At 50.7% G+C, this 12,015-nt stretch overlaps 1 non-coding gene across 1 annotated transcript; it reads left to right on the top strand.

The window, feature by feature from the left end:
• Positions 1 to 297: 297 nt before the first annotated feature.
• On the top strand, positions 298 to 371 carry TRNAN-GUU (transfer RNA asparagine (anticodon GUU)). Its single transcript has one exon. It is a non-coding gene; the product is annotated as a tRNA-Asn (tRNA).
• The last annotated feature ends 11,644 nt before the right edge of the window (positions 372 to 12,015 follow it).

The raw sequence follows: 12,015 nt of genomic DNA, 5'->3' as shown, positions 1-12,015 counted from the left end.
CAAGAATAGCAGTAAGCATGATTAATTAATAATTATCCCGTTTCCTGTAATGCAATTCTAGTTGAGTATAAAATTCTTCAACATTTTGTGCTGTTACAGTGCAGTCCGGAAAGCCATTCCATGTGTTTATAGAGGGAGGAAAGAACGAGTATTGAAAACTTAAACTTGAAAACTTAAAAGTGATTACCCCTTACACATATATAGCCCACATGACGCGGACGTGCTCCAGATCGGTCTTTACGAAATGCTCGTAGAGCAAGGTATACCTTGCTCTTTTAATTCCGAGTTCTTCATCCGGCCTCCGTGGCGCAATCGGCTAGCGCGTTCGGCTGTTAACCGAAAGGTTGGAGGTTCGAGCCCTCCCGGGGGCGGCTGTCTTCCTAGATTTTTTTTTCCTTTCTTTTTTGCAGTGTTGCCGTTATTATTGGTGGTGCCGCCATCTAGCGTCTTGCCGAGCTCCGCCGCCATACTGGATTGTGAAAGCAGCAGCTTCGGCGCATATGATTGTTCTTTTATTTGTATACATTGTTCACTAATTCTGTAGACGCTTAAAGGTATAGCGTATGACCGCTGATGGTTGTTTCGCAGTAGTTGTATAACCAATGCATGGAGAAAAAAAAATTTCCAGAGCACCCTCTAGCGAGGGTGCAACAATGCGTCGATATGACTAAGCCGGTTTTACTTATTTATTTTTTTGCAATTCCTACAGCGCCTTTACAGGGGTTTAATGTAGAGTGCATTTGATATTCAAATGCAAATTGAGTGAGGCTCTATCTCTTTCATTACGCGGGAACAGTGCTGCAGCCAATAATTGCAGTATAATTGAAAAAAAAAAATACTAGCTAGACATCACCCCAACTGGGTCATTCATTCACCGTGGCGCAACAACGCAAGGACTCGACCTGCACTCCTCCTTTCCCCCTTTTCAACTCTATTTCTCATCATAGCGGCAGGCGATGCGGATTCGAATAAGAAATAAGTATAAATTTGATTTAGGCCTAAACTGACACGTGACGTCGACTTCGACAGGCTTCTTGCATCAGAGTGTATGTATGTAGGCTGGCAGCTGCGCTCAGATCGCCCTTTACACTTTCTGCAAAACTAACGCCCTCTAATATTTATGGGAAATTTCGTTTCACTGACATCTGTCGGTTAAAACGAAAAAAAGTACGATCCAATCTCACATAACGTCATCTCATCGCATAATCTACTCTCACATCATTAAAGGGGCCTTGAACCGCTTATTATCGAAGTGGAGAAAGGCATTTCAAGTGAAAATAGGCCAATTCAGAAATACATCGGCGGAAAAAGTACTTCAATGCGTTGATTAGAAGCGGAGTTATTGGCATTCAAACACGGCTTCCGCTGTGCTGCCGTTCCTTCTTCAATGCCCTCCTACTGCAAAGGCTACGGCGCAGTTTAACGCGCCCACAATGCTCCGCCTTCTGTGTCACCGTGGCGCGCAGTTCAAATTTAATTTTGGATGTTGACGTAGGCGCCTTCACTTCGGCCTTTGGTGCCTACGACGCGCTAAACATAAGCCAAACGCGGTTGTCCTCAGCGAGCAGCAGCGAGCTTAGCCAGTGGACTCGTGGCGGCACCCCGCGGCGGTCACGGTATCTACGCCACGTAGCCGACCGCAGCCTGATGTCAGCTATCGGCCAATAGCAGCCGTCTAAGGGAATGACTAAATAGTCCGTCCGATGACGAAATGGGGCGTCTAGAAGAGAGCGAGGACAGGGCTTTCTGCTGAAGAGAGAGGGTTTGAGGAAAAAGGAGACTTCGCGATCCGCTTTGCGAGTTCCGCGCACCGCGTACGGAAGCGAAACTTGGCTGATATGTTCACAGCAGCGTATGCTATCCAGCTGACTACGTTATTTTACCAAGCCCGAGGGTTGGTTCAGGGTCACTTTAAATTAATAGCATCTGTTAACATCTTTAACAATAATCAGCACGGTTTTCTCGGAGGCTTGTTCTACGCCACACAGCTAACACTCTATAAGAATTGCTTGTACTAGCATGAATCACAATATACCCCATTGATGCTTTACCTTTAGGCTCTCAAGCTCTCAAGCCTAGACCTATATCCCCCTGCTTTGGGCTGGATATGCAGCCGCTTGACCAACTGACACCGCTTTGCTTACGCCAGCGACTGCGCCTCTCTCAGTTTGACCCGTTATATCTAGATGTTCCTCAATGTACGGCCCTTGGTCCTGTACTTATCCTAATCTATGTGAATGACTTGCCATTGTGCAGCAGTTATGCCATGCGTCCCTTTCGTCGAAGGTAGTGTCCTTTGTCGTCCATTTAAGAAATAACTGCATTAAAATTTCACCTTGATCTGACCTTCGTAATAGCTATGCTTGGCGCCTTCATTAACCACTCGGACCTTCTAACCACAAAAAGGTCGCTGTTTCGCCCGAAAGGTGAAGCATCCATTGCGATAGCAAATTAGTTGGCAGCTATATATACGAAGTACGGACAGTAGTCTTATCGGCCGCATAAACTTGGAAACATTCGCTTACTACTTGAATTAAAGAGCATGGTGTCAGCGCGCACCAGCAAACGTGAACGCATCGCACTCGATAAGCGCGGACACTCGCTGTAAAAAGCGGGTGGAGCAAGCGCGACAGTAGCAGCGAGCGAAGCGACCTTCGTGCGGTGCATCGCTTCAACGAAAGGGCGCCTAGGGCGCCGAGAACACAGCGCGCACTAAGATAATGAGCCGTCTGCAGAAGCCTTTGAAGCACTTCCAAGATACGGCGGGCGTAGCCGCGCGCTGCAGTGCAAACTGAGCATTTGTTGGCGGAGTCGTAACCGCCCCGACTCCTTCCCGCGCTCTCTATCCGCTTTCCTCCACATCTGGCGCGCGAGATTGAGCCGCGATGGTCAGTTCCCCTTGCACCCGGTCGCGAAATGCGCAGTTGCTACCGCAGCACAACGCCGCCTCACTCCACTCCCTCTCTCCCTCTCATTCCCCCACAGCCTCTCGCGCGACGGAAGACGCCGCGTTTGCTCTTCGCTTTCTCCTTCGCGCGCGCCATATTGAGCCACGATAGTCGGCTTATCTCGCTTGTGTTCACTCGCACATACAGCATACGACGCGCGGCGGCGATGTTGTCGCCCTTGGACTTTATGCGGAACATCACGGCGACGGCAAAAATGCGCCTGGAGTGTCCATATAATTGCTATCGCAATAATAAGGAACTGTTAAAACCGCGATAACCTGTGTCATTTCCTGTCATCACCCTCGTTCTTGCACATGTAGAACTTGCGCAATTGATGTGATTAATGTAAACCGTCCAGCTTCAACAAAATACTTGGGCATTGTCCTTACCTTCCTCCTTTATGGGTGTTCTTGTATAACGAACATTACCAATGAAGCTAACCGTGTCCTAATTTGTGGACACGCTTGTAGCCGAGTGAGTGCGCAGAAAATATTCACTTGCAACGCATTCTGAGCATTACACCAGTTTCGAGATATGCATAAGAGAATGAACAATGAAATTCCAAGGAAGATAGAATCATTATTGCTTAGCAATGACAATGGTAGAGTATTTCGTTCCTCAATAGTGGACGTTTTTTTTTTTTGAAAACGTTAATGTGCCTGATAGAAAGTTAAAATTTCAGAGTGATGATTTTGGATTAACAATAATGCTAATAGACAGACATGGATGGCTCATGGCGCAACGAGAGGTGAAAAAAAGAAACATAAACCTCAGAACTTTGCGTTGAAGTTGCAATGAGTGGTGTTACGTTTCGCCTACAACGCGCGGTAATGCCGGCGCGGATGCAACGGACGCCGGGGCTTTGTTCAAAGCGGCGGACATTTTGGCCCGTCCGACGCCGCCGCAACGCCTACCCGCCAAGCGTGTCCAGGCGTGTTTCAGTGCCACGTGTCTTCGTGTGTGCGTGTGTGTGTGTGCCCTCGCTTGTCAAAGCGCGGCAGCCGGGGAGCGGAGTTCCCCGAATGAGGAGCCTGGACGTCTCTCGGCTCAACTGTTCGCGCCGTCGTGTGGGTGAGGGTTGGCGATGCGTCACTACACTCGGTTCAGCAGGTCTCTCGGCCCGACAGTTCGCGCCGTCGTGGGGTCATGCTCCGCCGTCCCGTGACCTTCATCCCGTGACCTTCATCCCGTGACCTTCTCTTTTGGACCGCGACGCCGAGGGTATAAGAGCAGCTGCCCCCGGACGCCAGGAGAGAGACTCCGTTTTGTACTGTTGAGTTGCGTGCTCTCCCGTCTCTCCACTTCGGTCGACCTGACCGGCCGCTCTTTTGCTATGTTAGAATAAACAAGTTGTTCTGTTACCAGTCTTCTCATGCTTTGCCGGGACCTTCGGATGCTTCCAGTGCCCCAGGCCGCCAGGCCAACGCTACCCATGGGGCTTGCGACCCATTGGCAATAACGGGCGTCAACACCGAGTCCCCAACAACTCGTGCCAGCGGTGCGATTACAACATCTGGTGGCAGCGGTGGGATCGCGACAACGGAGGCCAGCAGCGAAGAGATGCGGTTGACTGTATGCTGAGCAGCACAACGACCATCCGGGAGCAGTGCAACGAGCCCTGTGTGATGACTGGTTGCCTGCAGCGGAACGACTGCGCTGAAGTCTTGGCTGCGAGGTTTGGTGAGTGCGGGACTTTCTTCTTCTGAGTTTTGCCAGGCTTTTGTTAGTGTTAAAAACAGAGCTGGTAATTGTGGTTGTCGTTGCTACCGGGTTAGTTTGCGGCAAGACAATAGTAGGCAGTAGAGAAAGCAGCATTCAGAGCAGCCATGGATTTGAAGTCGTTGCGCAAACCGAAATTGTTGGAGCTTGCGAGAGAGTTGGGTCTGGATGTCTCAGACAAACTCAGAAAACCAGAACTGCTAAGGGCTATTCTTGAGTTAGAAGCTGAGGATGACGAGCTGTCGGAATGCCTTGAGACCATTGAGGAGAGGGAGACGGCAAAAAGACAGGAGCGTGAACTTAAAGAACAGAAAGAGAAAGATGAGCGCGAACTTAAAGAACAAAAAGAGAAAGAAAAAGAAGAGCGCGACCGTCAACACGCTTTGGAAATGAAGCGTCTCGAGTTAGAGATGGAACGCGCTCGTAATGGAAGTCAGGCACACGGTGCAGGAGAACAAGTATTGTTCAAAATGACTGACCTGATGCGGCCGTTTAAGCTTGGAGAGGACATTGGTTTGTTCCTGGTTAACTTTGAGCGAACGTGCGAGAAGCAGGGGTTCTCTCGGGAAACGTGGCCACAGCGCTTGCTCACTTTGTTACCCGGCGAGGCGGCCGACGTAGTCGCTCGCTTGGAGAGAGAGGAGGCAGAGGATTTCGAGAAAGTGAAATCGAGTCTGCTAAAGAAGTACAGGCTGTCAGCGGAGGCGTTCCGTCGGAAGTTTCGGGAAAACGAGAAAGGCAGAAGTGAGTCATATACAGAGTTTGCGTACAGGCTTATGTCAAACATGCAGGAGTGGCTCAAAGAAGAGAAAGCGTTTGGTGACCACGAGAAAGTTCTGCAGTGTTTCGGGCTAGAACAGTTTTATAGTCGGTTACCTGAGAACGTGCGGTACTGGGTCTTGGATAGGCCAGACGTTAGTACGGTGGCTAGAGCCGCTGAGTTAGCCGAGGAGTTTGTGACGCGTCGGGCTCGTGGAGCTAAGGACGGTCAAAAGGGTGAATTTGGCTCCAAGTTTGAGAGGCCAAAGTTCACGCCCATGAGAGCAAAGGGGGACACACGTAGTGCGGATGCGAATGAAAGCAGTCCGACCGAACGTAAGGAGACGGCGGCAACCGAAGCCGAACGCAGAAAGCGGTTCGAGATGAGGCAAGCGCGCGTTTGTTATACGTGCCAGAAGCCGGGTCACTTTTCGGCGCAGTGTCCAGAAACAAAAACACAAGTCGTGTTTTTGTCTATATGCAGCACTGACGAGAACATGAAGCTTCTCGAGCCTTACATGCGAGACCTCCTCGTGAACGGGAAAGAGTGCCGAGTGCTTCGCGATTCCGCAGCTACAATGGATGTAGTTCACCCCTCTTACGTAGAACCCGATATGTTCACGGGCGAGTGCGCATGGATCAAGCAAGCAGTGGAAGCTCATAGCGTGTGTCTGCCGGTAGCAAAAGTGCTTATTGAAGGACCTTTCGGAGCACTTGAGACGGAGGCCGCAGTGTCATCTATGCTGCCCCCCCAGTACCCGTACCTATTTTCGAACAGGTCCGATCACCTCCTGCGCGAGAAGGGGCTTTTGTTTGGTGAGGCTAGCGTTCAGGCCTTAACCAGATCGAAGGTTCGGGAGCTCGCTGCAAAGGCGGTAGTTGCGGGGCCGACGTTGTTGAACGATGAGAAAGGGTCAGAGGCGCAGCAAGCTGGTATTCAGAGCACGCCCGAACAGAATAAAATTGAGCCTGTAGCGTTAAAGGCAGCAGATACTGGAGAGGAAATTCCCGACACGGGAAAGTTAGAAGAGCTGTCTCCAGATTTGCTCATCGCGCCTACGTCAGACGGACTTAACAGGTTGCTAAAAGTCAGCCGCTCGGCTTTGATAGCCGAGCAAAAGAAGGATGGCAGCCTAGAAAACATACGCTGCATTATCAAGGAAGGTATCGCCAAGAAAAATGCTCGCTTTGTGGAAAGAGGTGGGGTCCTGTACCGGAAGTATCTAGACCGCAGAGGAGTGGAGTTCGATCAGCTGATCGTGCCTCAATGCTATCGTCAGGATCTGTTGCGCTTGTCGCATGGGGGTTCGTGGTCCGGACACCTAGGAGTTAAGAAAACTAAGGACCGTCTCTTGCAGGAGTACTATTGGCCAGGGTGTTTTCGGGACGCAGACCACTTTGTGAAGACATGCGACACCTGTCAGCGGGTGGGCAAGCCAGGGGACAAATCGAGGGCGCCGTTGAAGTTGGTACCTATCATTACGGAGCCTTTTAGACGGCTCGTTATTGATACAGTGGGACCTCTGCCGGTAACAGCCACGGGGTACCGACACATTTTGACTGTGATCTGCCCAGCGACAAAGTTCCCTGAAGCAGTGCCGCTTAAAGAACTCAGCTCAGTTGAGATAGTCAATGCACTACTGTCCATATTTGCGCGAGTTGGTTTTCCTGCAGAAATCCAGTCAGATCAGGGTACAGTGTTTACTAGCGCTTTGACGACAGCCTTTCTCGAAAGGTGCGGGGTAAGGCTGTTACACAGCTCAGTGCACCACCCCCAGTCGAATTCCGTTGAGAAGCTCCACTCCGTCATGAAGCGCGTGTTGAGAGCATTGTGTTTTGAACATCAAACTGACTGGGAGCTGTGTCTGCCTGGAGTGATGTTTGCATTAAGTACCGCGCCGCATGCGGCTACGGGGTTTTCGCCAGCTGAACTGGTGTACGGTCGCTCGCTGCGATCTCCGCTTCGCATGCTTCGAGAATCATGGGAAGGCAGGGGCGACGACCCAGTCGTGGTAGAGTACGTGCTTAAGCTCCTCGAACGCTTAAGAAGGGCACAGGAGTTGTCAGGTGAAGCAATGGCAGAGGCCCAGCAGAGGGCCAAGGTTTATTACGATCGGACAGCCAGGGCCCGTCGTTTTGAGGTGGGCGATGAGGTCATGATATTGCGCACATCGCTAAAGAACAAACTCGACGTGCAGTGGGAGGGCCCAGCACGGATTGTTCAAAAACTGTCGGACGTTAACTACGTGGTGAGTCTGCCAGGAAAGCGGAAAGCACAGCAAGTTTACCACTGTAATCTGCTCAAACCCTATAAGCAACGGGAAGCAGTGGTGTGCATGATGGTAAACGTGCCCGAAGAGCTTCCGGTCGAGCTTCCGGGACTAGGCTCAGTGACAAACAGGAAAGACGCCGATCAAGTCATTAGTGACTTAATAAGTAAAGCATCGCTGTCGCCTGAGCAGAAAACAGAACTACACCAGCTCTTACAAGAGTTTCAAGGTCTGTTCTCTGAGAGGCCTGGTAGGACTTCTGTCCTTACTCATGACATAGAACTTACCTCCCCAGAGCCAGTACGATCCAAGGCGTACCGGGTGTCACCCCGCCAGAGCGATATTATGGAGGCTGAGGTAAAGAAAATGCTACAGCTCGGTGTTATTGAAGCGGGTGAGAGTGATTATACCTCCCCTTTGATTTTAGTTGAGGTACCGGGCAAGGAACCTCGTCCTTGCGTCGACTACCGCAGGCTTAATTCCATCACTAAGGATCAAATTTATCCGATCCCTAACATCGAGGAGCGCCTTGAGAGAGTGAGTAGCGCTCAGTTTATTTCCACCCTAGATCTTGTCAGGGGTTATTGGCAGGTTCCACTTACAGAAGAGGCTAGTAGGTATGCGGCGTTCATTTCACCAATGGGGACATTCCGTCCTAAAGTTTTGAGTTTTGGTTTGAAGAACGCGCCATACTGCTTTTCAAGCCTCATGGATAAAGTGTTGCGGGGACAGCAAGAATTCGCTTTACCGTATCTAGACGACGTAGCGATATTCTCCGCATCATGGCCTGAGCATATGGCGCACTTGCGGGCAGTGCTAACCCGCCTGCGCGATGCGGGCTTGACAGTCAAGGCTCCCAAGTGCCAGTTAGCACAGGCCGAGGTTGTCTACCTCGGACACGTGATTGGTCGGGGTCGTCGCCGCCCCTCTGAAATAAAGGTGGCCGCTGTGCGAGACTTCCCGCAACCGCGCACGAAGACCGATATTCGGTCGTTCTTAGGTGTCGCCGGCTACTATCAGAGGTACATCCCCAGGTACTCTGATATCGCGGCTCCCTTGACGGATGCTCTAAGAAAGACAGAGCCGCAAACAGTCGTCTGGGATGAGACGAAGGAAAGAGCTTTTAGCGCCCTAAAGAGCGCCCTAACAAGCCAGCCTGTGCTACGATCGCCCGACTACACAAAAGGGTTCGTTGTTCAGTGTGATGCTAGTGAGCGAGGCATGGGCGTTGTACTGTGCCAACGGGAAAATGGAGAAGTAGAACACCCCGTCCTGTATGCTAGTCGTAAGCTGACGAGTCGTGAGCAGGCGTATAGCGCCACCGAGAAAGAGTGTGCGTGTATCGTGTGGGCCGTTCAGAAATTGTCATGTTACCTAGCTGGCTCGAGGTTTATCATTGAAACGGATCACTGCCCTCTCCAATGGCTGCAGACCATCTCTCCCAAAAATGGCCGCCTCCTGCGCTGGAGCCTCGCTTTGCAACAATATTCCTTTGAGGTGCGTTACAAAAAGGGGAGTCTCAACGGTAACGCCGATGGCTTAAGTCGAAGCCCCTAACGTGGGAATCAGCCTCAAAATTGCTTGTTACTGATGTTTTTCTTCCTGAGGCAGGATTTTTTTTAACTTATTGCTTTTGTGTAGTGTTTCAAAGTGATGATGTGCTTTCTAGTGCAATTTTTCCGATTTGTGGACGCGTTCTGAGTGCTGCTAAACTACTGTAAGGAACTAGGCAGCAGTATAAAAGGGGAAAGAGCCTGGCAGGGCTTAGTGAGGGTTGTGCCGTGCTTGCTGACTGAGCGGTTGACTTTTGGCGTGGTTCTAACGCTTGCCGGAAACGAGAACAAAATTGTCAACTCTCCCGAAGTCACTTTGCAGTGTCCTGTGTGCACCTGAACGTGAGAACGAGGCCTTCTCTGTGCGCTGCGCTCAAGAAACGCCCAAGGACGCCCAACTTCGGTTATGAGCATCATCGAGCGACATCCCTCCGGACAGCGGATGCAGTCCCCTGACCTTCGGGATCTCCTTCCCCCGGCGGGGCGGTCTGTTACGTTTCGCCTACAACGCGCGGTAATGCCGGCGCGGATGCAACGGACGCCGGGGCTTTGTTCAAAGCGGCGGACATTTTGGCCCGTCCGACGCCGCCGCAACGCCTACCCGCCAAGCGTGTCCAGGCGTGTTTCAGTGCCACGTGTCTTCGTGTGTGCGTGTGTGTGTGTGCCCTCGCTTGTCAAAGCGCGGCAGCCGGGGAGCGGAGTTCCCCGAATGAGGAGCCTGGACGTCTCTCGGCTCAACTGTTCGCGCCGTCGTGTGGGTGAGGGTTGGCGATGCGTCACTACACTCGGTTCAGCAGGTCTCTCGGCCCGACAGTTCGCGCCGTCGTGGGGTCATGCTCCGCCGTCCCGTGACCTTCATCCCGTGACCTTCATCCCGTGACCTTCTCTTTTGGACCGCGACGCCGAGGGTATAAGAGCAGCTGCCCCCGGACGCCAGGAGAGAGACTCCGTTTTGTACTGTTGAGTTGCGTGCTCTCCCGTCTCTCCACTTCGGTCGACCTGACCGGCCGCTCTTTTGCTATGTTAGAATAAACAAGTTGTTCTGTTACCAGTCTTCTCATGCTTTGCCGGGACCTTCGGATGCTTCCAGTGCCCCAGGCCGCCAGGCCAACGCTACCCATGGGGCTTGCGACCCATTGGCAATAACGGGCGTCAACACCGAGTCCCCAACAACTCGTGCCAGCGGTGCGATTACAACAGTGGGCACCATGCATTCAGATGAGAGTTGTGGGTCAGTCTGCTTTACGGTAGTCAGAAAAAAAAAAAAACGTAAATGCTTTGCGCTGATTCCTTTCAAGTGCGTTATATCGTGTTGTACAGGGTGTTTTTACAGAGATGCTGTTAGCCTCCAGTATGTTGGCATTTTTCGTGTCCGTGTCCTTAGCAAAAATGTGGGCCGATCCTGGCCGCAGTGCAGGGCCAGGAGCTGTGGCTCCTAGCCCCGTAAGGCTGAGGCTTCAAGCACTCAGCAAAGTGAAGCCAACAGTGCATGCATTCTTTGGAATCACGCATACGACATACAGAACAGGATACGTTTCAGTAATGAACAAGCATCCGAGCCACATAATTTACGGTATGACGCTCCTTATAACAATGCCAAGCACGTAGCGCTCCCTGCATACGTTTTTCGATAAAAATTACTGTTGCGGAAACTGCCGCGCCGAAGGGAGCTTGCGAGGGGGGGTATGACGTCCCTAGCATTTGGTAGATTCAAGAAACAGCCTAACAACTGTTTTTAATGTTGTTGCAGCAACGCTATGGGCGGTGAGTGCTATCAGTATTACTATTACTTTCATTACTACTATAACTTTAATGTACCATTACTCTAAAACAATAAAGCATTGAATGCCTCCTGAGCATTTGTACCGGTGGTTTTGAACAGCTTCTCCGGACATCCACTTCCGCAGGGCCGTGATGGCCAGTCAGTTTTTTCTGTTGGCTGCACCAAATTTAAAGAAAATTGCCTGTGGCAAATAGCAGAATTTTAGCCCTTGATCTGAATCATGGAGGAAGGAAAAAAGGTTAGGAGGGAGCATTGCGCAACGCTATTGAAGGGGAGAGCGTCGTCCCACACGTGGTGAAAATTTTAGAGCATGGCCAGAGCGTGCGGTAGATTTTAGCAGTAGCGGTACATTTTTGTTTTCCAAATCCATTCCCATAGAAGAAGGAAGAAGTGCCTCCTTGTCGGCCAATCTGGATTCTTGCTCCGTGATCTCGGCGAAAGAGGTCACGTGTTGGGCCGACACCGAGCAGAGCGACTGGCATCACGGAGCGTTAGCTTGCCAAGGCTGGCTGCGTGACGTCATTCTCTCTCCTAACCTTTTCCTTCCTGCATTGTCGAAATTACTCGAAGAGGCAGTCATTACTTCTACGAGAAATCAAAATGCCTCATTGAATAATTAACGTTATCACGCGAATTATTGTAAATAATTTGCGGCACATAATGTACATATTGAAGCTAGTGAGTATGCAAGGTATGTAGACTTGAAACGGACTCTCAAGACCGCGTCAATTTCGAGATAATAGCTTTCGGTGTCCCACGAAATGCATTGGCGTTCCAATTACTTTTGAGGTGCAGTGTAAACAATGGAGTTTTCCTAATGAAGTAAGACGAACAACCGGGCATTTTACTAGAAGGTTTACGGGGCACATATCGTAACCGGTGTCATCATCAGAATTCGTTGTAAGTCGATATGTTTTGCATACTGAGAGGCTACAATTCGAAGATTGAAATATGTGCACTAGTGTAATGAATTTAAAAGTTAA

The sequence above is a fragment of the Dermacentor andersoni genome, chromosome 9 (assembly GCF_023375885.2).
Source record: "Dermacentor andersoni chromosome 9, qqDerAnde1_hic_scaffold, whole genome shotgun sequence".
NCBI classification, from domain to species: domain Eukaryota; kingdom Metazoa; phylum Arthropoda; class Arachnida; order Ixodida; family Ixodidae; genus Dermacentor; species Dermacentor andersoni.
Note: the sequence above shows the minus strand (reverse complement) of the source record. Positions and strands in the feature narration are given on the sequence as shown.